The 23,578-nt window shown below is 45.7% G+C and overlaps 1 long non-coding RNA gene across 1 annotated transcript; it reads left to right on the forward strand.

Moving 5' to 3' along the window:
* The first annotated feature begins 1,671 nt into the window (after positions 1-1,671).
* LOC132210077 (uncharacterized) lies at positions 1,672-18,857 on the forward strand. The gene is made up of 3 exons (XR_009446272.1): positions 1,672-1,981; positions 11,532-11,638; positions 17,473-18,857. It is a non-coding gene; the product is annotated as an uncharacterized LOC132210077 (long non-coding RNA).
* The last annotated feature ends 4,721 nt before the right edge of the window (positions 18,858-23,578 follow it).

The raw sequence follows: 23,578 nt of genomic DNA on the forward strand, positions 1-23,578 counted from the left end.
TTGACACACACCCATGTTGATTACAACTTTTATCATTAGTCTATCAAGTGGTAAATTGTAATCACACCTATGCCAGTAGCACCATTCTCTTTTTACATATTCATTCACAGGATCTGGTGTCACTGGTCAGGCCAACACTTTTTTGTTCATTCCTAATTGCTCAGAAGACTTGGAAAAGTCACACACATTTCTGTGAGTCTGGAGTCACAGATAGGCCCAACCTTTCCTTACCTAAAGGACACTCGTGAAGCCGGTGGATTTTTCCTGACAATCAGCAATCATTACTAGTCTGTCAATTCCAGGATTTTCTTGTAGTTGAATTCAAATTCTCCTATCTGCTCCGGTGGGATTCAAATCCAGATCCCCAGCACATGACCGATATCCCTGGATTAATAATCAACTTTACCACCACAAGGCTGTCGCCTTCTCCTCATCTCCCACAACCACTAATGGTGTTTTCCTTTTTACCTAAGTGTGGCGAAATAATGAAATGACATAGATGAAGCATGATTTTTCGACCATAAAATGTCTCAGGGCAGTTTTCCTGGGGGGTTTGTGATGAGTCCAAAACTAGAGGGCATAGGTTTGAGATGAGAGCGGATAGATTTAAAAGGGACCTCAGGGGCAACTTTTTCAAGCAGAGGGTGGTGTTGTGTATGGAATGAGCTACCAAAGGGTAGAGGTGGTACAATTGCTACATTTAAGAGGCATTTGGATGGGTATATGAATAGGAAGAGTTTACAGGGATATGGGCCAATTGCTGGCAAATGGGACTACATTTGTCAAGGATATCTGGTTGGCACGGACGAGTTGGACCGGAGCGTTTGTTCCCATGCTGTACAGCTCTATGACTCTATGCCAAACATATACAAATATATACCAAGGGTCCTGTGCCCCCCAGCAATGGGTTAAATAATCCCAAATCCCATGAAAAAGCCTTGGACACAGGCTCAAATTGCTGTGTGCGCAGCCGCGTTGAATTTCGGAGATTCACATTCTATGTGAATGGGGACCAGGGAGGAGGCGGTCCCTTCATATAAAATTCCAACTGTTTCCGTGAGTGAGGTACAATAATTCCCCCTTTGGGCCAGTTTTTTTTTCCCCGACCAAGTGCCTTTAATTTCCGCTTGAGAGACCATTCCAACCGGTTTCGGTCCCGGCCGACTATCAAGCAAGTATCTGCAAGCATTGAACTAAAACCTAAATTCACACTCTCACCATGAATAACTGCGAGGAAATGGATACGTCTTTCCTACTGGAGAAAACACTGAAAGAATTCCTGCAGATATCAGTGAGGAAAACCGAGCAGGATCTGCGGGTAGAGTGTAGGCACCTAGCTCAGGAGTTGATAGCGGCGAGCACAAGGGTGGAAGTGCGAGGCGAGCCCCTGGATAAAGCTTGTGAGGGATCTGTGTTACTGCCGGCTGATGAACTGAAGCGCCTCAGAGACAATAAAATGTGAGGCTGGATGAACACAGCAGGCCCAGCAGCATCTCAGGAGCACAAAAGCTGACGTTTCGGGCCTAGACCCTTCATCAGAGAGGGGGATGGGGGGAGGGAACTGGAATAAATAGGGAGAGAGGGGGAGGCGGACCGAAGATGGAGAGTAAAGAAGATAGGTGGAGAGAGTATAGGTGGGGAGGTAGGGAGGGGATAGGTCAGTCCAGGGAAGACGGACAGGTCAAGGAGGTGGGATGAGGTTAGTAGGTAGCTCCGCCTCAGAGACATGCTGTCTGACAGCAACGTTACAAGTGTCATGGATGGGACTCGGGTCATCCGGGCCGTTTCTGCCGATGTTTTTGAAGATGGGCAAACGAACTTTGGCCGCATCTTTGCTTTCTTGGCTCTGATTGTTGTTGTGATCCAGAAAGTTGCTCCTCAGGGTCCAAGCCAAGACGAAGCGCTATTGCTGGCTGACTGTGTGACAGATTGCCTTCTCCAGCTCAGGCAGACATTTCCTCATTGCCAGCCCAAGAAGTGGGTGAGTAATTCTAGAGCCCTGATTTAAAAAGTGATACAGCGATCTCCAAAGAGTTTTGCCTCGGTATGGTTCAAGTGAGGTAAACCTGGGAACAGAGTGCAAAGCTGATTGACAAGGCAGGAGGGTGGTGTGTCATTTTTGAAATGCCACAGTGCGATTAAAGAACTGCAGCCATTGCAATGGCTAAAGCTTTTCAAACAGATCGCCGTAAGCAAAGACCACAAGGAATTAGAAAGACTGAGTGATTACAAGTTTAAACATGGAAGGCATCTTCCCTCGGTTTCTGCTTCAAGAAAGTCATGAGGAACAGAGGGTGAATCTGTTGCTATAATAAAGCACAGAAGGAGATTATTCACCCCATTACACCTGTATGTATGTATGAATAAACCACCTGAATTACTCCCATCTCTTTGGCGTTTGGCATTATTCCTGTTATTGTTTTTGCTTCAGTATTGTAAAATGTAACCATGAGAGTAAAATAGTAAGACTATTTCATATCAGACCAATACTGTTATCCAGATTTTCCTGTACATTTACTTTTTCTCTGCATGGCCAGGAACATCAATCAAACATGATTATGAAATCCAAAATAGTAAAATTGCTAACAGTGTTTCTGATGTCACTGATGTGCAAGGTTAACGTTGTTAGGGTGAGAGAAATACTAAAGGAAGGAGACCAAGGACATATCGCTGTTTACCTGCCTCACCACTAAAACACTGACTTTTCCAGCGACTTCTGTTTTTGTACTTTACAAGTTATTACATTAATGTTCAATAAAATTGGATTCTTCCTCTCTTGTACAATGTAGATAAACTGTGATTGTTCAAAGAACACAATCATGTTTAAATTATATATGGCTAGATATAATAGAACATAGAACAGTACAGCACAGTGCAGGCCTTTTGGCCCACTATGTTATGCTAACTTATTATTCTACTAAGATGAATCTACCCTGCATACCCTACATTTTACTATCCTCCATGTGCCTATCCAAGAATCACTTAAAAATCTCTAAAATATCTGATTCCACTACCACTGCCAGCAGCGCACTCCACACACCCACCACTTTCTGTGTAAAGAACCTACCTCTGACATCTCTCCTATGCTTTCCTCCAATCACCTTAAAATTATGCCCCATCATAATGGTTACTTCAACCCTTGTAAAAAGTCTCTGACTATCCACTCTATCTATACCTCATTGTCTTGTACGCCTCTGTCAAGTTACGTCTCATCCTTCTTTGCTCCAATGAAAAAAGCCCTAGCTTCCTCAACCTTTCCTCATAAGACCAACCCTCCAGTCCAGGCAGCATCCTGATAAATCTCCTTTGCACCCGCTCTAAAGCTTCTACAACCTTCCTATAATGGGGTGACCAAAACTGTACACAATATTCCAAGTGTGGTCTAACCAGGGTTTTGTAAAGCTGCAGCATAAACCTCATAGCTCTTAAACTCAATTCCGCTGCCATTGAAAGCCAACACACCTTGTTTACAACCCTATCAACTTGAGTAGGAACTTTGAGGGATCTATGGACGTGGACCCCAAGATCCCTTTGTTCCTCCACACTGTCAAGAACCATGCCATTAACCCTATATTCTGCATTCAAATACGACCTTCCAAAATGAATCACTTCACACTTTCAATATTGACAAGATAATGATCTAGAATATTATATAACAAGCATTCTATTATCAGTTCTGAGGAAGGGTCACTAGACCCGAAATGTTAACTTTGTTTATCCTTCACAGATGCTGACAGACCTGCAGAGCTCTTCCAGCAAATTTGTTTTTGCTCCTGATTTACAGCATCTGCCGATCTTTCGGTTTTTATTAAGCATTCTATTATATTCTGTTATAAATTGCAATAATATTGTTGCATTATTTCCATTGCATGGAAGGTAATATTTTCAAATTGATTTTATCAAAATGTTAGTGGTGCTTTCGTCCTCTTGGTAGTGGCTTCTAAGCTATACAAGTATGGCAGAACCATGTGTAGTTTCCTCGATAAAACTCTTATTTCCTTTATGCTGAATTCACCACATTCATATTTCAAAGAAAATTTAGAGTTCATAGAACATAGAAAAGTACAGCACAGTACAGGCCATTGGGCCCACAATGTTGTGCCGTGGAATAATCCTAATCCAAAAATAAAATAACCTAACCTACATTCCCCTCAATTCACTGCTGTCCATGTGCATGTCCAGCAGTCGCTTAAATGTCACTAATGACTCTGCTTCCACGACTACCACTGGTAAACTATTCCATGTGCTCACCACTCTCTGAGTGAAGAACCTCCCTCTGACGTCTCCTTTATATCTTCCTCCTAACACCTCAAAACTATGACCCTTTGTGGCAGTCAATCCTGCCCTGGGGAAAAGTCTCTGGCTATCGACTCTATCCATGCCTCTCATTACCTTGTACACCTCGATCAGGTCATCTCTCTTCCTCCTTCTCTCCAGAGAGAAAACTCTGAGCTCAGCCAATCTCCCCTCGTAAGACAAGCCCTCCAATCCAGGTAGCGTCCTGGTAAAGGAGAGAGATAATGGGAACTGCAGATGCTGGAGAATTCCAAGATAATGAAATGTGAGACTGGATGAACACAGCAGGCCAAGCAGCATCTCAGGAGCACAAAAGCTGACGTTTCGGGCCTAGACCCTTCATCAGAGAGGGGGATGGGGACAGGGAACTGGAATAAATAGGGAGAGAGGGGGAGGCGGACCGAAGATGGAGAGTAAAGAAGATAGGTGGAGAGAGTGTAGGTGGGGAGGTAGGGAGGGGATAGGTCAGTCCAGGGAAGACGGACAGGTCAAGGAGGTGGGATGAGGTTAGTGGGTAGCTGGGGGTGCGGCTTGGGGTGGGAGGAAGGGATGGTTGAGAGGAAGAACCGGTTAGGGAGGCAGAGACAGGTTGGACTGGTTTTGGGATGCAGTGGGTGGGGGGGAAGAGCTGGGCTGGTTGTGTGGTGCAGTGGGGGGAGGGGACGAACTGGGCTGGTTTAGGGATGCAGTAGGGGAAGGGGAGATTTTGAAACTGGTGAAGTCCACATTGATACCATATGGCTGCAGGGTTCCCAGGTGGAATATGAGTTGCTGTTCCTGCAACCTTCGGGTGGCATCATTGTGGCAGTGCAGGAGGCCCATGATGGACATGTCATCTAGAGAATGGGAGGGGGAGTGGAAGTGGTTTGCGACTGGGAGGTGCAGTTGTTTGTTGCGAACTGAGCGGAGGTGTTCTGCAAAGCGGTCCCCAAGCCTCCGCTTGGTTTCCCCAATGTAGAGGAAGCCGCACAGGGTACAGTGGATGCAGTATACCACATTGGCAGATGTGCAGGTGAACCTCTGCTTAATGTGGAATGTCATCTTGGGGCCTGGGATGGGGGTGAGGGAGGAGGTGTGGGGACAAGTGTAGCATTTCCTGCGGTTGCAGTGGAAGGTGCCGGGTGTGGTGGGGTTGGAGGGCAGTGTGGAGCGAACAAGGGAGTCACGGAGAGAGTGGTCTCTCCGTGCTACCTAGAACACACCTCCTCCCACCCACCCTCCTGCAAAAATTCCATCCCCTATTCCCAATTCCTCCGCCTCCGCCGCATCTGCTCCCACGATAAGACATTCCACTCCCGCACATCCCAGATGTCCAAGTTCTTTAAGGACCGCAACTTTCCCCCGACAGTGATCGAGAACGCCATTGACCGCATCTCCCGTATTTCCCGCAACACATCCCTCACACCCCGCCCCCGCCACAACCGCCCAAAGAGGATCCCCCTCATTCTCACACACCACCCTACCAACCTCCGGATACAACGCATTATCCTCTGACACTTCCGCCATTTACAATCCGACCCCACCACCCAAGACATTTTTCCATCCCCTCCCCTGTCTGCTTTCCGGAGAGACCACTCTCTCCGTGACTCCCTTGTTCGCTCCACACTGCCCTCCAACCCCACCACACCCGGCACCTTCCCCTGCAACCGCAGGAAATGCTACACTTGCCCCCACACCTCCTCCCTCACCCCCATCCCAGGCCCCAAGATGACATTCCACATTAAGCAGAGGTTCACCTGCACATCTGCCAATGTGGTATACTGCATCCACTGTACCCGGTGCGGATTCCTCTACATTGGGGAAACCAAGCGGAGGCTTGGGGACCGCTTTGCAGAACACCTCCGCTCAGTTCGCAACAAACAACTGCACCTCCCAGTCGCAAACCACTTCCACTCCCCCTCCCATTCTCTAGATGACATGTCCATCATGGGCCTCCTGCACTGCCACAATGATGCCACCCGAAGGTTGCAGGAACAGCAACTCATATTCCGCCTGGGAACCCTGCAGCCATATGGTATCAATGTGGATTTCACCAGTTTCAAAATCTCCCCTTCCCCTACTGCATCCCTAAACCAGCCCAGTTCGTCCCCTCCCCCCACTGCACCACACAACCAGCCCAGCTCTTCCCCCCAACCCACTGCATCCCAAAACCAGTCCAACCTGTCTCTGCCTCCCTAACCGGTTCTTCCTCTCACCCATCCCTTCCTCCCACCCCAAGCCGCACCCCCAGCTACCCACTAACCTCATCCCACCTCCTTGACCTGTCCGTCTTCCCTGAACTGACCTATCCCCTCCCTACCTCCCCACCTAAACTCTCTCCACCTATCTTCTTTACTCTCCATCTTCGGTCCGCCTCCCCCTCTCTCCCTATTTATTCCAGTTCGCTGTCCCCATCCCCCTCTCTGTTGAAGGGTCTAGGCCCGAAACGTCAGCTTTTGTGCTCCTGAGATGCTGCTTGGCCTGCTGTGTTCATCCAGCCTCACATTTTATTATCAGCGTCCTGGTAAACCTCCTTTGCACCCTCTCCGAAGCCTCCACATCTTTCCTATAATAGGGCGACCAGAACTGGACACAATATTCCAAGTGTGGTCTCACCAGGGTTTTGTAGAGCTGCAGCATATCTTCGCGGCTCTTAAACTCGATCCCCCTGTTAATGAAAGCCAAAACACCATATGCTTTCTTCACAACCTTATCCATCTGGGTGGCAACTTTGAGGAAGCTATGCACTTGAACACCAAGATCCCGCTGTTCCTCCACACTGCCGAGAATCCTGCCTTTAATCCTATATTCAGCATTTAAGTTTGACCTTCCAAAATGCATCACTTTGCATTTATCCAGGTTGAACTCCATCTGCCATTTCTCAGCCCAGCTCTGCATTCTGTCAATGTCTCGCTGAAGCCTGCAATAGCCCTCGATACTATCAACGGCACCTCCAACCTTTGTGTCATCAGCAAACATACTAACCCACACCTCAACCTCCTCATCCAAGTTATTTATAAAAACTACAAAGAGTAGTAGAGGCCCAAGAACAGAGCCCTTCGGGACACCACTCAGCACTGACCTCCAGGCAGAATACTTACCATCTACAACCAGTCTCTGCCTCCTGTCAACCAACCAATTCAGAATCCAGACAGCCAAATCACCCTGTATCCCATACCTCCTGAGTTTATGAATGAGCCTGCCGTGGGGAACCTTATCAAATGGATTTATGACCATTTGGAAGAGCATGGCTTGATCAAATGCAGTCAACACGGCTTTGTGAGGGGCAGGTCACGCCTCACAAACCTTATCGAGTTCTTTGAGGATGTCACTAGAAAAGTTGATGAGGGTCGAGCTGTGGATGTGGTGTATATGGACTTCAGTAAGGCATTTGATAAAGTTCCCCTTGGTAGGCTCATTCAGCAGGTCAGGAGGAATGGGATACAGGGGAACTTAGCTGTCTGGATACAGAATTGGCTGGCCAACAGAAGGCAGCGAGTGGTAGCCGAAGGAAAATATTCTGCCTGGAAGTCAGTGGTGAGTGGTGTTCCACAGGGCTCTGTCCTTGGGCCTCTACTGTTTGTAATTTTTATTAATGACTGGGATGAGGGGATTGAAGGATGCGTCAGCAAGTTTGCAGATGACACAAAGGTTGGAGGTGTTGTTGACAGTATAGAGTGCTGTTGTAGGCTGCAGCGGGACATTGACAGGATGCAGAGATGGGCTGAGAGGTGGCAGATGGAGTTCAACCTGGGTAAATGCGAGGTGATGCATTTTGGAAGGTCGAATTTGAAAGCTGAGTACAGGATTAAGGATAGGATTCTTGCCAGTGTGGAGGAACAGAGGGATCTTGGTGTGCAGATACATAGATCCCTTAAAATGGCCACCCAAGTGGACAGGGTTGTTAAGAAAGCATATGGTGTTTTGGCTTTCATTAACAGGGGGATTGAGTTTAAGAGTCGTGAGATCTTGTTGCAGCTCTATAAAACTTTGGTTAGACCGCACTTGGAATACTGCGTCCAGTTCTGGTCTCCCTATTATAGGAAAGATGTGGATGCTTTGGAGAGGGTTCAGAGGAGGTTTACCAGGATGCTGCCTGGACTGGAGGGCTTATCTTATGAAGAGAGGTTGACTGAGCTCGGACTTTTTTCATTGGAGAAAAGGAGGAGGAGAGGGGACCTAATTGAGGTATACAAGATAATGAGAGGCATAGATAGAGTTGATAGCCAGAGACTATTTCCCAGGGCAGAAATGGCTAACATGAGGGGTCATAGTTTTAAGCTGGTTGGAGGGAAGTATAGAGGGGATGTCAGAGGCAGGTTCTTTACACAGAGATTTGTGAGAGCATGGAATGCGTTGCCAGCAGCAGTTGTGGAAGCAAGGTCATTGGGGTCATTTAAGAGACTGCAGGATATGCATATGGTCACAGAAATTTGAGGGTGCATACATGAGGATCAATAGTCGGCACAACATCGTGGGTTGAAGGGCCTGTTCTGTGCTGTACTGTTCTATGTTCTATTTTGTATGTTCTAAATGCCTTGCTGAAGTCCATGTACATCACATCCACTGCTCGAACCCCGTCAACCTGTCTCGTGACTTCCTCAAAGAACTCAATAAGATTTGTAAGGCATGACCTGCCCCTCACAAAGCCATGCTGACTCCCTTTAATCACGCTATGCTTTTCCAAATAGCCATAAATCCTATTCCTCAGAATTCTTTCCAAAACCTTGCTGACCACAGATGTAAGACTGACTGGTCTGTAATTTCCAGGGATTTCCCTATTCCCTTTCTTGAAAAGAGGAACAACAATTGCCTCCCTCCAATCTTCCGGTACGACTCCCGTGGAGAGTGAGGAAGCAAAGTTCATTCCTTTTTTCATGGGAAGTGGGTATTGCTGGCTAGGCTAGCATTTATTTCAACCCTAACCGCCTCTGATAAGGTGTTTACAGATGCCATCTTAAACTACTATAATCCCTTTAGCGTCGGTACACTGATTTGATTAGAAAGTGGTGCTTGATAAGTATAGAAAAGCAAAATATTGCACAAGACGGAAAATTGAAGAAAAACAAATGTTAAAATTGAGAACAATTAAGCAAGTGTGGCTTCATCGCAGTAGAGAAACAGAGTTCACATTTCAGGTCAGTGACCTCTCATCAGAAATTGTTCATCTGAGTTTTCCTGAGTTATCTTCATTAAAATCCACTGTGATGATTCCTTCTTTAAGCCTTGCCAGAGTGAATCCTCCAATGACCTTAAATCTCTAACTTTGTACCTCTTCACAGAGAACAAGGTTTCACTAGCATTCAAGATAATAAAATGTGAGGCTGGATGAACACAGCAGGCCAAGCAGCATCTCAGGAGCACAAAAGCTGACGTTTCAGGCCTAGACCCTTCATCAGAGAGGGGGATGGGGAGAGGGAACTGGAATAAATAGGGAGAGAGGGGGAGGCAGACCGAAGATGGAGAGAAAAGAAGATAGGCGGAGAGGAGAGTATAGGTGCGGAGGTAGGGAGGGGATAGGTCAGTCCAGGGAAGACGGACAGGTCAAGGAGGTGGGATGAGGTTAGTAGGTAGATGGGGGTGCGGCTTGGGGTGGGAGGAAGGGATGGGTGAGAGGAAGAACCGGTTGGGGAGGCAGAGACAGGTTGGACTGGTTTTGGGATGCAGTGGGTGGGGGGGAAGAGCTGGGCTGGTTGTGTGGTGCAGTGGGGGGAGGGGGCGAACTGGGGTGGTTTAGGGATGCAGTTGGGGAAGGGGAGATTTTGAAACTGGTGAAGTCCACATTGATACCATTAGGCTGCAGGGTTCCCAGGCGGAATATGAGTTGCTGTTCCTGCAACCTTCGGGTGGCATCATTGTGGCAGTGCAGGAGGCCCATGATGGACATGTCATCTAAAGAATGGGAGGGGGAGTGGAAATGGTTTGCGACTGGGAGGTGCAGTTGTTTGTTGCGAACTGAGCGGAGGTGTTCTGCAAAGCGGTCTCCAAGCCTCCGCTTGGTTTCCCCAATGTAGAGGAAGCCACACCGGGTACAGTGGATGCAGTATACCACATTGGCAGATGTGCAGGTGAACCTCTGCTTAATGTGGAATGTCATCTTGGGGCCTGGGATGGGGGTGAGGGAGGAGGTGTGGGGGCAAGTGTAGCATTTCCTGCGGTTGCAGGGGAAGGTGCCGGGTGTGGTGGGGTTGGAGGGCAGTGTGGAGCGAACAAGGGAGTCACGGAGAGAGTGGTCTCTCCGGAAAGCAGACAGGGGTGGGGATGGAAAAATGTCTTGGGTGGTGGGGTCGGATTGTAAATGGCGGAAGTGTCGGAGGATGATGCGTTGTATCCGGAGGTTGGTAGGGTGGTGTGTGAGAATGAGGGGGATCCTCTTAGGGCGGTTGTGGCAGGGGCGGGGTGTGAGGGATGTGTTGTGGGAAATACGGGAGACGCGGTCAAGGGCGTTCTCGATCACTGGCATTCAACCTGTTGGCTAACAGAACAATCTGTCCTTTGCTCCTTGAAACCAGTGCTGCTTCTTTTTCTCTTTCTGCATCCAAGTTTTTGACATACACTGCCCACGGTGGAGCCAGATGCTTCATCCTTCTGTTCAGGTGTTCTCAGCACTTGGGTTTCAGCAGGTGTTGTCCTGTGTCATGTATCCCCATAGTAACCAGGCCACGTTGACTTATGCTGAGCAGAACTAGCAGGAAGCTATGTTATATTTTTGCCTTGAATTTAAAAGCATTCCAAAAGATAACCATCTGATAAAACCGCACATTCACAGTCCTCAGAAAAGTGATGGATTGAGAAATAAATACTCATGTACTAAAAAGTAAAAGCAACCAGATAAAAATGGTGGAATGTAAACCTTAGAAGTGCCGACATGCAAAGTTCTATAGAAAACTAGAAGGAAGAATTGAGTGATTTTGTATGTAATACAGATGACAATTTTGTAGTTTTTACTCAGTTCACTAGGTGGTGCTTTCTATTTGAGGCAACCAAGGCATTAAGATTGATCTAGTTCCACCAGCACTTTCTCTTTCACTTCTGGTGTGCAACATTTGCAGTTTTTTTTATATATTTGTTTGTGTGGGGCAGGGGTTGTTGATATGGAATAAGAACAGGAGAAACATGGGCTAAATCAGTTACATCTTCATTGAATCAAGTACATATCAAAAACAGTTTCTAGGAGCAACTGAAACACCGAAAAGTAATTTTTTTTACGTTTTGAAGGATAACCATCTGTTTATTTTCATTTTTTTTTTAAACAGGGTTCCATGACTGCAGTTGCAACTGGCATGTTCTTTATGGCTGCAGCAATGATTGGTACCATTTTGTTGAAATAATGATTGCTCAGCGGATTCTTTTCTCTCATTTGGTAAGACCGTCCTTCAGTGAACTGATAATCTGAGGTCAAATTTTCAAATGAAAATTAGAAATTGAGCTAAAAAATTTCCATAATAACTTATAATCTATTGCTCAAGTTACATTTCAGATACTTACTTTTAAAATGAAGAACCATTTCATGTTCTGCCTGTTGGCGTCATGTTAACCTGTTCTGCTTAATCATTGGAATTTCTTGAATCCCGTCTACAGCCATGATTATAAAATGTGAGGCTGGATGAACACAGCAGGCCAAGCAGCATCACACGAGCACAAAAGCTGACGTTTTGGGCCTGGACCCTTCATCAGAGAGGGGGATGGGGACAGGGAACTGGAATAAATAGGGAGAGAGGGGGAGGCGGACCGAAGATGGAGAGTAAAGAAGATAGGTGGAGAGAGTATAGGTGGGGAGGTAGGGAGGGGATAGGTCAGTCCAGGGAAGACGGACAGGTCAAGGAGGTGGGATGAGGTTAGTAGGTAGATGGGGGTGCGGCTTGGGGTGGGAGGAAGGGATGGGTGAGAGGAAGAACCGGTTAGGGAGGCAGAGACAGGTTGGACTGGTTTTGGGATGCAGTGGGTGGGGGGGAAGAGCTGGGCTGGTTGTGTGGTGCAGTGGGGGGAGGGGACGAACTGGCTGGTTTAGGGATGCAGTAGGGAAAGGGGAGATTTTGAAACTGGTGAAGTCCACATTGATACCATTAGGCTGCAGGGTTCCCAGGCGGAATATGAGTTGCTGTTCCTGCAACCTTCGGGTGGCATCATTGTGGCAGTGCAGGAGGCCCATGATGGACATGTCATCTAGAGAATGGGAGGGGGAGTGGAAATGGTTTGCGACTGGGAGGTGCAGTTGTTTGTTGCGAACTGAGCGGAGGTGTTCTGCAAAGCGGTCTCCAAGCCTCCGCTTGGCTTCCCCAATGTAGAGGAAGCCACACTGGGTACAGTGGATGCAGTATACCACATTGGCAGATGTGCAGGTGAACCTCTGCTTAATGTGGAATGTCATCTTGGGGCCTGGGATAGGGGTGAGGGAGGAGGTGTGGGGGCAAGTGTAGCATTTCCTGCGGTTGCAGGGGAAGGTGCCGGGTGTGGTGGGGTTGGAGGCAGTGTGGAGCGAACAAGGGAGTCACGGAGAGAGTGGTCTCTCCGGAAAGCAGACAGGGGTGGGGATGGAAAAATGTCTTGGGTGGTGGGGTCGGATTGTAAATGGCGGAAGTGTCGGAGGATGATGCGTTGTATCCGGAGGTTGGTAGGGTGGTGTGTGAGAACGAGGGGGATCCTCTTTGGGCGGTTGTGGCGGGGGCGGGGTGTGAGGGATGTGTCGCGGGAAATACGGGAGACGTGGTCAAGGGCGTTCTCGATCACTGTGGGGGGAAAGTTGCGGTCCTTGAAGAACTTGGACATCTGGGATGTGCGGGAGTGGAATGTCTTATCGTGGGAGCAGATGCGGCGGAGGCGGAGGAATACATGATTGCTTAGTTTCATATGAGTAAGGTACCTGTGCACTCAGTTCCCAATTCAAGTTGCACTGAGTAATGAGGTTGTGATGACATGTTTTAATATTGGCTAGCAGAAAGAGAGAAAATTGCAGAGAAAGTTGTAATCTATAGCATCTCCTGACAAGGTGGTAAAGATGTCATTCTCAACAGATTGAGTAAAGTTTATAGATCTAGACTGTCAAATTGGCATCCCACCCAGACTGAGACCTCGACCCTAACCCTGTAACCCTGCATTTTCCTCATAGCTAAAACTCCTAACCTGCACATCCCTGGACACTACGGAAATTTAGCATGGCTAGTCCACATAACCTGCACATCTTAGGACTGTGGGAGGAAACTGTAGCACGCAGAGGAAATCCACACAGACATGGGAGAATGTGTGCAAACTCTGCCCATACACTTGCCTGAGGCTGGAATCAAACCTGGGTCCCCGGTACTGTGAAGCAGCAGTGTTCACCACTGAGCCACAGTGCTACCCTGGGTTATATTGGTGGGGTGAGGTGGACTTGTGTTTGGGGCTGGCAATTGTGGTACCCAGTTGCTGTAGATGAGTATAACCCCATTGGGAGTGGTGTGCACTACCAATAGAAGAATGAAACAACGAGGGCACCTCAAGATACACCACATGTTAGTGGCCTCAATTATGATGGTTAATATTGATTGCATGAAATGAATTATAATGAGCATAATTGGTATAAAAATTGGTGCCATTTTTCCACATGTTACATATTCTTCAAAGTTGCCAAAATTATGGCAAATCAGCTATATTCGGTGATTATTTTGAATTATAGAAACCCCAATAGTGTGGAAACAGGCCTTTCAGCTCAACAAGCCCACACTGAACTGCAGAGCATCCCTCTGTACCCCACCTAATCTACACATCCCTGAACACTATGGGCAATTTCTCACGGCCAATCCACCTAGCCTACACATCTTTGGACTGTGGGATGAACCCAGAACACGCAGAGGAAACTGACGCAGACACAGGGAGAATGTGCAAACTCCACACAGACAGTCACTGAGGGTAGAATCAAACCTGGGTTCCTGGTGCTGTGAGACAGCAGGCTAACCACTGAGCCACTGAGCTGCCATGTTATCGTAGGAGGTTTGCTTTCCACATTGTATGTTTAACATGAGATACATTTAGACTCAGGAGTTGAAGAACTGCTTCCCTGGCTCCGTACGAAAGATGTAGAGGTCCGTTTTGTTCAAGATCGTCCACAATGCAAAATTCAACCACCCCACCTGAACTTCTGCAGCTTTGAGATGTCCAACTTTCAATCTTTCTTCTCAGCAAATCTCCCATCTGAGTTTCTTGATTCTGATTGCCCTCACTCCTATCCCAACTCTCTCATTCTCTACATTCCTGAAGACCACCTCTCTAACCCATAAGACCATAAGACATAGGAGTGGAAGTAAGGCCATTCAGCCCATCAAGTCCACTCCGCCATTTAAATCATGGCTGATGGGAATTTCAACTCCACTTCCCTGCACTCTCCCCGTAGCCCTTGATGCCTTCTGAGATCAAGAATTTGTCAATCTCTGCCTTGAAGGCATCTAATGTCTTGGCCTCCACTGCACTCCGTAGCAATGAATTCCACAAGCCCACCACTCTCTGGCTGAAGAAATGTCATCTCATTTCTGCTTTAAATTTACCCCCTCTAATTCTAAATCCTAGTCTCCCCGCCTAACGGAAACAGCTTCCTAGCGTCCACCCCTTCTAAACCATACATTATCTTGTAAGTTTCTATTAGATCTCCCCTCAACCTTCTAAACTCTAATGAGTACAATCCCAGGATCCTTAGCCGTTCATCATACGTAAAACCTACCATTCTAGGGATCGTCCGTGTGAATCTCCACTGGACACGCTCCAGGGCTAGTATGTCCTTCCTGAGGTGTGGGACCCAAAATTGGATACCGTATTCTAAATGGGGCCTAACTAGAGCTTTATAAAGCCTCAGAAGCACATCACTGCTTTTATATTCCAACCCTCTTGAGATAAACGACAACATTACATTTGCTTTCTTAATCACGGACTCTACCTGCAAGTTAACCTTTGGAGAATCCTGGACCAACACTCCCAGATCCCTTTGTACTTCTGCTTTATGAATTTTCTCACCATTTAGAAAATAGTCCATGCCTGTACTCTTTTTTCCAAAGTGCAAAACCTCGCATTTGCTCACATTGAATTTCATCAGCCATTTCCTGGACCACTCTCCTAAACTGTCTAAATCTTTCTGCAGCTTCCCCACCTCCTCAGTACTACCTGCCTGTCCACCTATCTTTGTATCATTGGCAAACTTCGCCAGAATGCCCCCAGTCCCTTCATCCAGATCATTAATGTATAAGGTGAACAGCTGCGGCTCCAACACTGAATCCTGCGGGACACCACTCGTCACCGGTTGCCATTCCGAAAAAGAGCCTTTTATCCCAACTCTCTGCCTTCTGTCAGACAGCCAATCCTCAATCCAAGCCAGTAGCTCACCTCAAACACCATGGGCCCTCACCTTGCTCAGCAGCCTCCCGTGAGGCACTGTATCAAAGGCCTTTTGGAAGTCTAGATCGATAACATCTACTCGGTATCCCTGGGTCTAACATACTTGTTATATCTTCGAAGAATTCTAACAGGTTTGTCAGGCACAATCTCCCCTTACTAAATCTATGCTGACTTGTTCTAATCTGACCCTGCACTCCCAGGAATTTAGAAATCTCATCCTTCACAATGGATTCAAGAATTTTACCAACTACCGAGGTTAGGCTAATCAGCCTATAATTTTCCATCTTTTGCCTTGGTCCTTTCTTAAACAGGGGGGTTACAACAGCAATTTTCCAATCATCTGGGACTTGCCCTGACTCCAGTGACTTTTGAAAGATCACAACCAAAGCCGCTGCTATTTCCTCAGCCACCTCCCTCAGAACTCTAGGATGTAGCCCATCGGGGCCAGGAGATTTATCAATTTTTAGACCTTTTAGCTTTTCTAGCACTTTCTCTTTTGTAATGCCTTCCATACTCAACTCTGCCCCCTGACTCTCCCTAATTGTTGGCATACTATTCATGTCTTCCACTGTGAAGACTGACACAAAGTAATTATTAAGTTCTTCAGCTATTTCCTTATCTCCCATCACTAGCCTCCCAGCATCAATTTGGAGCCTCTCAATTTGCCTCTCATTTGTTTCTTATGTATTGAAAGAAGCTTTTACTATCATTTCTAATATTACTAGCTAGCCTACCTTCATATTTGATCCTCTCCTTCCTTATTGCTCTCTTTGTTATCCTCTGTTTGTTTTTGTAGCCTTCCCAATCTTCTGATTTCTCAGTGTTCTTGGCCACTTTATGAGCTGTCTCTTTGTCTTTGATATATTTCCTGGCTTCCTTTGTCAGCCATGGCTGTCTAATCCCACCCTGGATCATCTTTCTTTTCTTTGGGATGATCCTCTGTACTGTGACCTCAATTACACCCAGAAACTCCTGCCATTGTTGGTCGACTGTCTTCCCCGCTAGGCTCTGCTTCCAGTCGATTTTCATCAATTCCTCTCTCATGCCCCTGTAATTACATTTATTTAACTGTAACACCATTACATCCAATTTTGCCTTCTCTCTTTCAAACTGCAGACTGAACTCTACCATATTATGATCGCTGCCTCCGAAGTGTTCCCTTACTTTAAGGTCATTTATAAAGTCCAGAATAGCCTGCTCCCTTGTGGGCTCCATCACAAGCTGTTCCAAAAAGCCATCCTGCAAACATTCCATGAACTTCCTTTCTTTGTATCCACCGGCAACATTATTCACCCAATCCACCTGCATATTGAAGTCCCCAAGATCACCGTGACCTTGCCTTTCTGACATACCCTCTATTTCCCAGTGCATCTTGTGCCCCTGGTCCTGATCACTGTTAGGAGGTCTGTACATAACTCCCATTATGGTTTTATTTGCATTTGCCCTTAGCACTTGGCCAAGAATGTTTAATCCATGACCACTCCCCTGACCCCAGCCTGAAGATCAATCATCCCACTCAGGAATGAGCACTGTCAAATTTCAGATTTGGGAACTGAGATATTGCCCAATGGAACATTACAAAATATTAATAACGTAAATGATAAAAATTTTAAAAAATGTGTCAAATATGCGTCTGTGGTGAATAACAGAAACCTGTCAGTTGTATGGTATCCCATTGTAATGTGATTCAGACATGTCAACAGAAAAAAGGACAAGGATTTACTGCAAACACTTAGAAATCCAACGAATTTAAGCAGACAAGCTTAGAGAAAAAGAATGTTTGACAACATCCATCGTTCTCAGAATCACAGTATATTTTACTTTTTTTTTCCACAGGGTGGTTACATTTTGGGTTACATCGCAAGTTGGTAAAATTCTGCCAAGGTTTGGCTGTAAGACCACCGTCGCCACGTTGCCAGGCCTTGAAAGATGAGTGTGTTAAACATCTCTATCTAAAAATAGAAGCAAAATGCTGTGGATACTGGAAATCAGAAATAAAAACAGAAAGAGAAGGCGGAGACAGAAACAAAGCATCAAAGAAAAATTCCATTTAATATCCATTATTACCCGATTTTGGCACTAAAATACAATATAACAGATAATAACTGTCAGTCTTTCTTTTCCCTTTTCTTCATAGAATGTGTACATTTTAATGCCACTGACAACTGTCATGTATCCAATTTAAGGTTACACTTCCTTTATTCGGTATAATTATGGAGGAACATTGCATATGATGATATTTTCACACCTACTTTTCCTTTGAAATTAGTACAGCACAGTTCATGAGAGAACCAGATGTTTTGTTTATTGTTAATATGTACTGTATGTAACATCAGATAGTTCAGATTTCAACCATACCATTCTCACCACCATGTTTAGTACTGGAACAACAAACCTATATTATTGTGTTTCAATGGAATTTAGTTCTCAACGTGTGTGATTAATAGGCAGTTTTAAACAATAATAATAGCATATCCATTAAGTATAACCAAATTCCTGTACCACGTTTCTTGCCACACGATGGCTCTTCCAATTCTCCCATCTCACTCTGTTGACTGGCTCAATCACCCAGTGCCAAAAATGCACAATCTAGTATTGTTATTTGCATTTCTTTGGGTTTCAAAAAAAATCCCTCATGGAATGTGGGCATCGCCAGCTGGCCAGCATTTATTGCCCATCCCTAACTGCCCTCAAACTGAGTGGCTTTCTGAGCCATTTCAGAGGAAACTGAGAGCCAATCACATTGCTGGGGCTCAGGAGTCACATGTAGGCAGGACTAGATAAGATTTCCTTCCCTGAAGGACATTTCTGAGACAGAGGGATTTTTCCCCAACAGTCAGTGATGATTTCATGCTCATTAGTAGATTCTTAATTTGATCTGCTGTGGTAGGATTTGAACATGGGTCCCCAGAAAACAAGCTGAGTTTTATGGATTAATAGTCTGGAGATAATATCATCAGGATATCACCTTTCCTTGTTTATATATGTGCCTGTGTACCATCCTCTGAATGTGCTCCTATCTATGGCTGAGACAGCAGCAGGTTGCTGAGTGAAAATCATTCTCTGTCATGGAAGTTGATGAAAGGGCATCATCAAAGTACAAAAGGTGCACAGGAGCCAAATTCACAATAAATACTGTTCCAAATGTTTAATTAGAATAACTACATTTGGAAAATGGATGGCTTAGCAGTGATTAAAAAGTGTTTGGGTCATATTACAATAAAAAGGGCAGTATGCTGAGATTGCTGTGATGTTTGTCCTTTTATTCCAAATGGGATAGTGCATTTGTGCCCAAGCCAAGAGACGATTCATGCTGCAAGAGCTGGGAAACAGCTTGTTACTGTGTGAGGAATATCTCAGGAATCTGGCACTTACTTGGTTGTAGATGAAGGTAAACAGGTGACAGCACAAAAGAGAGTAGAACATCCCTAAATGCTGCCTCTAAATGTACCAGACCTGTAACACTAATCAACAAGTTCTGGAGTAGCAGAAATATTTTTCTTTGCTTAAGAGCCTGAAGAGCAAGCACCTTTTTTTGCTTTGCAATAACCACAGAAAATAGGAGCAGGAGTAGGTCATTCAGCCCTTCAGGCCTGCTCTGATATTCAAATGTAGGTGATCATTCAACTCAGTACCCCATTCTTACATTTACCCCACCCCCATATTGTTCACTAACTCATCCTGTTAAGCGCAAAACCTAAATAATATCTCAGGAAGCAGTAAGCTCAGGTTTGAAGAAGGCAGCTCACACCACCTTCTCAAGGGCAACAAGGGATGGGCAAGACAACCTATCCTGCCAGCGATGCCCATATCCGAAGAGTGCATAAAAAACCCATTGCTGATTTACATAAAGTGACATGAAATAAATTTATGAACTTAGCCATTTGACATCACATAGCTTCTACATTTTGTCTTGCTTTGCATTTCCAGGCAGTCATCAAATCCAGATGCCACCAAATCCAGACAACATATTCAGGGACAGTGTCATTCAGCACACAGAAAAACATAGGATGACAATCCATTTTACCCTGTGTTACAGTGGAGGTTTGATGAATTGTTTGGGAGCAAGTTACAGGGAAATAAAAGTCAGAATTTGTAAGAGTACACAGTATTGAGGTAATAATATTAAATAAATTAGTCAGCTAATGAACAGGACAAAAGTGGAAGCCCATAACAGGCCATGATAGATCAGAAAAGGCTAACATGTTGAAATGTGGAGGAAATTAACTGATTGGTCAGAGGAAGTCAAAACCCGCTGGAGCCCAGTGATCGCCTAAATTTCTTTCCAAGGCCTGCAGATCTTTTCTAGTTCGTGCAGTAATAGATCCTTCCGAATACTTCAACATCCAAGGACTTCTGAACCACCTCTCATGCCTTTTCGGACCTCAGAAATGCTGCAACCTCCTACCTTTGAAATCCCAGAACCTGATCAGTTCATAATCCAAGGACTGCTCTGAAAACCTGCTCTCTGTGAGCTGCCTCTTTAGCAGTTTGGTATATTTCACAGCCTTTTCCACCCCACATGAGCTGGCACTAACAGCCATGCGGCTCTGTGTATTTTCCCTCCATTCCTCCTTATTTTTCTCATTACAGGACAATATAGCTGATAACAGGACAGAGAGAGCCCCTACAGGTGGGGAGGAGGGGGGCTGGGCAAGTGCCTGTTATCTGTGACTTCTATTACAAGAGAACACTGGCCCACACAGAAGACTACGAGATTTCCTGCAGGAATGCCGAGATATTAGTATCAAACAAGTATCTTTCTGTATGCCACTCCCGTAAACTCCGCTATCACTCTCAATCATTGCATATCACTTGTAACCACTGAGAGATAGTAGGAACTACAGTGCTGGAGTCAGAGATAACAATGTATAGAGATGGATGAACACAGCAGGCCAGGCAGCATCAGACGAGCAGGAAAGCTGGCATTTTGGCTCTGGACCCTTAACTTTCCTGCTCCTCCGATGCTGCCTGGCCAGCTGTGTTCCTCCAGGCCCAGACTGTGTATTCTCTTACTTCTAACCATTGGCCACGACTCCCTCTCCCTGTTTCCTCCTACAGGTTCCTCTCGTGCATCCATGATGTCTGTGGAGAAATGGCTGGCTGTGAAAGAACTGCCTTGCTGACTCTTTGATGATGAGCATATTGAGGCGTCAGAGGAGACAACAGCAAGGCTGCTTTATGCATACCCTATCGACTAAGATATGAAGAGGGTGGGGGAGAGGTAGGCAAGAGTGTGTGAACACAACTGGTAAAGCACGTCATTGCAACAGCTCCTCAACTGGCCAAGGCAGAAACAGCCACTTGCACTTGGAGGACAGCCAGAAAGCAGGGACCTGCTCAAGCCCAGGTTAGAACTGACCCTTTGGTGTTTAAATGTCATCGGTAAGTATAAGCATTAATTCAGCTTCGTTTTGCACTATCTTATTATTTCCTTCACATTTATATTCAATTAAACAAAATTTCTAAAATATCCCTAAACACCAAACAATATCCTTTAAAAGAACTGAGTTAGTTCTGATGAGTAACTTGCCACAAGAAATGACTGGAATTGTACTAAATTACAATCCCAATGCCGTATTGCAAAGTCAGTTTTTTGTTCAATGTTCTGGTTAAATTGATCAAAAAATAGAATCCATGGTGAGCAATTAATTCCAAATGCAAACTTTCAATCTGCTTTTATAAAGTGTCTAACATATACGTTCTCAGAAACTGATGTTTTGGTTGAATGAAGTTAGAACATATAACATAGAAAAGTACAGCGCAGTACAGGCCCTTCGGCCCATGATGTTGTGCCGTGGAATAATCCTAATCCAAAAATAAAATAACCTGTCCTACATTCCCCTCAATTCACTGCTGTCCATGTGCATGTCCAGCAGTCACTTAAATGTTACTAATGACTCTGCTTCCACGACTATCACTGACAAACTATTCCATGCGCTCACAATTCTCTGGGTGAAGAACCTTTCTCTGACGTCTCCTCTATACCTTCCTCCTAAAACCTTAAAACTATGACCCCTCGTGGCAGTCAATCCTGCCCTGGGGAAAAGTCTCTGGATATCGACTCTATCCATGCCTCTCATTACCTTGTACACCTCGATCAGGTCACCTCTCTTCCTCCTTCTCTCCAGAGAGAAAACTCCAAGCTCAGCCAACCTCTCCTCGTAAGACAAGCCCTCCAGTCCAGGTAGCATCCTGGTAAACCTCCTTTGCACCCTTTCCAAAGCCTTCACATCTTTCCTATAATAGGGCGACCAGAACTGGACACAATATTCCAAGTGTGGTCTCACCAGGGTTTTGTAGAGCTGCAGCATAACTTCGCGGCTCTTAAACTCGATCCCCCTGTTAATGAAAGCCAAAACACCATATGCTTTCTTCACAACCTTATCCACCTGGGTGGCAACTTTGAGGAAGTTATGCACTTGAACACCAAGATCCCGCTGTTCCTCCACACTGCCGAGAATCCTGCCTTTAATCCTATATTCAGCATTTAAGTTTGACCTTCCAAAATGCATCACTTTGCATTTATCCAGGTTGCACTCCATCTGCCATTTCTCAGCCCAGCTCTGCATACTGTCAATGTCTCGCTGAAGCCTGCAATAGCCCTCGATACTACCAACGGCACCTCCAACCTTTGTGTCATCAGCAAACATACTGACCCACACCTCAACCTCCTCATCCAAGTTATTTATAAAAACAACAAAGAGCAGAGGCCCAAGAACAGAGCCGTGCAGGACACCACTCAGCACTGATCTCCAGGCAGAATACTTACCATCTACAACCAGTCTCTGCCTCCTGTCAGCCAACCAATTCTGAATCCAGACAGCCAAATCACTCTGTATCCCATGCCTCCTGAGTTTATGAATAAGTCTGCCATGGGGAACCTTATCAAATGCCTTGCTGAAGTCCATGTACACCACATCCACTGCTCGACCCTCGTCAAGCTGTCTTGTGACTTCCTCAAAGAACTCAATAAGATTTGTAAGGCATGACCTGCCCCTCACAAAGTCACGCTGACTCGCTTTAATCACACGATGCTTTTGCAAATAGTCATAAATCCTATCCCTCAGAATTCTTTCCAAAACCTTGCTGACCACAGACGTAAGACTGACTGGTCTGTAATTTCCAGGGATTTCCCTATTCCCTTTCTTGAAAAGAGGAACAACATTTGCCTCCCTCCAGTCTTCCGGTTTGACTCCCGTGGAGAGTGAGGAAGCAAAGATTTTTGCCAGTGGCTTAACAACCTCCTTTCTCACTTCCTGGTGCAACGTAGGATAAACCTCGTCTGGTCCTGGGGACTTATCAATCTTAATGTTTTCCAAAATTTCCAGCACATCAACTTCCTCAATCTTGATCTGTTCAAGCCTATTTTCCTGCTCCTCAAAGTTCTCATGCACAACAATGTCCCTTTCCTTAGTGAGAACCGAAGCATAAAACGCATTTAGGGCTTCCCCTATCTGCTCAGACTCCACGCCCAAGTTCCCTACGCTATCCCTGATTGGCCCTACCTTCTCCCTGATCATTCTCTTATTCCTCACGTATGGGGAGTTGATGACATCGGTGAGGTAGAGAGTTAGCATTTCATAAGATATGTAGGTTCAGGTGAATTTCAGTGCCTTGTCTGAGGGAAACTGATCAAATGCAAAGGATGCGGCTCAGGCCATCTACACCAATTCTGCCAAGGTTTTTCAAGATGGGCAAAAAATCTTTGAGTACATTTTTGCTTTCCTGGCTCTGATTGTTATTATGGTTGTGCAAGTTGCTTCTGAGGGGACTAGCCAAAACCAGGCCTTTGCTGACTGACTGTGCCCAGCTCAGACTAGCTTTGGGAAGCTGCAGTGGAATGTTTTTAGTCTTAGCAACTGTAACATGGTGTGGTTTAAATTTGTTGTGGACAAGGAGAAAAATTGCCTGCAAATATGTCTTTGAATTGGAGAAAGTA

This window comes from Stegostoma tigrinum, chromosome 1 (genome assembly GCF_030684315.1).
Source record: "Stegostoma tigrinum isolate sSteTig4 chromosome 1, sSteTig4.hap1, whole genome shotgun sequence".
Taxonomy (NCBI): Eukaryota; Metazoa; Chordata; class Chondrichthyes; order Orectolobiformes; family Stegostomatidae; genus Stegostoma; species Stegostoma tigrinum.